The 3,127-nt window shown below is 44.5% G+C and overlaps 1 non-coding gene across 1 annotated transcript; it reads left to right on the plus strand.

The window, feature by feature from the left end:
* The first annotated feature begins 1,721 nt into the window (after positions 1 to 1,721).
* On the plus strand, positions 1,722 to 1,796 carry Trnas-cga (transfer RNA serine (anticodon CGA)). Its single transcript has one exon. It is a non-coding gene; the product is annotated as a tRNA-Ser (tRNA).
* The last annotated feature ends 1,331 nt before the right edge of the window (positions 1,797 to 3,127 follow it).

Here is a 3,127-nt window from a genome sequence, read left to right on the forward strand (position 1 = left end):
TGTGTGCCGGACTATCCGTTCACTGTGATGCGCCTGTCAGCAGTCACCAATTCGTTAACTCTCTGCACATTCAGAATGAGATTTTCACTCTGCAGCGGAGTGTGCGCTGGTATGAAGCTTCCTGCAGATTAAAACTGTGTGCTGGACCGAGACTTGAACTCGGAACCTTTGCCTTTCGCGGGCAAGTGCTGGCAGAAGTAAAGCTGTGAGGACGGAGCGTGACTCGTGCTTGGGTAGTTCTGTCGGTAGAGCACTTGCCCGAGAAAGGCAAAGGTGCCGAGTTCGAGCCTCGGTCCGGCACACAGTTTCAATCTGCCAGGAAGTTTCATATCAGCGCACATTCCGCTGCAGAGTGAAAATCTCATTCTGAATGTGCACAGAGTTAACGAATTGGGGACTGCTGACAGACGCATCACAGTGAACGAATTGTCACGCTACGTTGGGATAGGCGAAGGAAGTGTTTGCAGAATACTGAAAGTGCTGGCGTTAAAAAAGGTTTGTGCCAGCTGGGTTCCCAGGGTGTTGACAGTGGCTCAGAAAAAAAAGTATGCAGCGAACTTTTGGAACAGTACGAGAATGGTGGAGATGAATTTCTTGGAAGAATTGTGACAGGTGATGAAACATGGCTCCATCATTTTTCACCAGAGACAAAGAGGCAGTCAGTGGAGTGGCATCATTGAAATTCACCCAAGAAAAAAAATTCAAAACCACACCTTCAGCTGGAAAAGTTATGGCTTCGGTGGTTTTCGATTCCGAAGGACTCTTGCTTGTGGACATCATGCCAAGTGGAACCACCATAAATTCTAATGCGTATGTGACGACACTGAAGAAACTTCAAACTGGACTGAGTCGTGTTCGACCACATCGGCAAATGCAGGATGTTTTGCTGTAGCACGACAATGCACGGCCACATGTCAGTGAAAAACCCTTGGAAGCGACCACAAAACTCGGATGGACGATACTGAAACACCCGCCTTACAGTCATGACCTGGCTCCATGTGACTATCATCTCTTTGGGAAACTGAAAGACTCTCTCCGTGGAACAAGGTTTGAAGATGATGACTCCCTTGTGCACACTGTCAAACAGTGGCTCCAACAGGTTGGTCCAGAATTTTACCGTGCGGGTATACAGGCGCTGGTTCCAAGATGGCGTAAGGGAGTTGAAAGGGATGGAAATTATGTGGAGAAATGAAAATATTGTTCCTAAAGGATGTATCTACACACTGTAAAACTTTCCAACGTGTAGATTTAGAATAAAAGATGGATTAAAAAAATAGTTTGCATTTCTTTTGGAGTGACCCTCGTACGTGTTTTACTGAGGAGAGGTATGTACGCTTCGCATGCCGGATAAATCATCTAAATTATCCTGTATCGGCCTACACGCAAACATAGCCACGTTCACATACACTACTATTTCGAAACAGTCACAGTCGATTGACTGCTAATATTTCTTAAAATTAGTACATACGAGTATAGATTGGCGCATAAACAGTGTCACCATTTCCAGAATGAGATTTTCACTCTGCAGCGGAGTGTGGGCTGATATGCAACTTCCTGGCAGATACAACTGTGTGCCCGACCGTGGCTAAGCCATGTCTCCGCAGTATCCTTTCTTTTAGGAGTGCTAGTTCTGCAAGGTTCGCAGGAGAGCTTCTGTACAGTTTGGAAGGTAGGAGACGGATACTGGCAGAAGTACAGCTGTGAGTACCGGGCCTGAGTCGTGCTTCGGTAGCTCAGTTGGTAGAGCACTTGCCCGCGAAAGGCAAAGGTCCCGAGTTCGAATCTCGGTCGGGCACACAGTTTTAGTCTGCCAGGAAGTTTCAGTGTCACCATTTGTTTCGCACGTAACTTATGAGTCGTGCAGCATATATCTCGTTGAGCTTCTTAGCAGCATTAGAGCAGAAGGTCCAAATATGGGCTGACTGAACCTTTTACACAGTAACCCTTTCCTGGTAATGATTAACTTGTAGAAGAAACCCCGTGATGTTATAATAACATGTGCCCCTCAAAGTTATGGAGCATTAAACAATCAAAAAACCATCTGCTTATTTTAAGTAATTTATTTCAAAAACGAATAGAAAACCGCCTATTGGATCCGAAAATGGGCTACCTTTAAGACGTTTGAAGTGCAAGTTTTGTGACTTGGTAGTCAGGGAGAGGCAGGATAAGGCAACGATTGTGGATGGGGCCGTAATCAGCTATCGTTGGCTACAGTAAACACATACGCTTTATTTGACGAAATAAATTCACTTTAGAGGAATTTACTACACTGAACGCTGAAGTCCTTACTAAGAAGGAATTCAAAATTATCTGTCGGCTGAAGGCCACAAGCAATGTTACATACTATCAACGGCTGAAGACCTGATTAAGAAAAAAATTCAAAATTATTTGCCGCCTGAAGGCCACAAGCAATTTTGGAAATACTCAATGGCTGTAGGCCTGAATTACAAATAAGGCAGGCAATCATAAAAATATTTAAAAAAATACTAAAACCTTTTTTTGAACAATCTCAGTAAACGGTAACAGACTGTAGTGACGGCTGAAGGCCTTATTAAGAGAGAATTGAAAATTATTTTTCGGCTGAATGCCACAAGCGGTGTTACAAACAATTAACGGCTGAAGGGCTGAACTACAAGTGAGGAAGGCAATTAGCCGTTAAAGCATTAAGGTAAATTTCAAACAATTACGACAACTTGACCAATTAAGACGGAGTGATCCACATACAGTGCTCCACGGATCGACCTGAGGAAAGTGACTACAGCTGTGTAAGTGGTGAGAGTGACAGCCAAGAGTAATGTTTACCTAAGGAGACCAACTCAAACTAGAGATGGCTTAAACGCCGATCAACCTTCTTAGAAAATCCATCTAATGCCAGATAACCAGTACAACGATGGAATAATTCAGGCGAGAGCGAAGTGACAGGCAGCACTGAGTCTCCAGAATCTGGTGTTGGAAACACCAAAACGCAGAAGGAACCACTATAACCGAGGTAGACAAGGAAAACAATTATACACCCCCTGATCAAGGAAGCTGTCAAATTACGTGCTATGCCAGACAGCATCGGCAATACGAGGCAGAGTACATTGCCGCAAATTACGCTAACCTCCAGGGCCGGTAACTGGGGCGT

Source organism: Schistocerca gregaria, chromosome 4 (assembly GCF_023897955.1).
Source record: "Schistocerca gregaria isolate iqSchGreg1 chromosome 4, iqSchGreg1.2, whole genome shotgun sequence".
NCBI classification, from domain to species: Eukaryota; Metazoa; Arthropoda; class Insecta; order Orthoptera; family Acrididae; genus Schistocerca; species Schistocerca gregaria.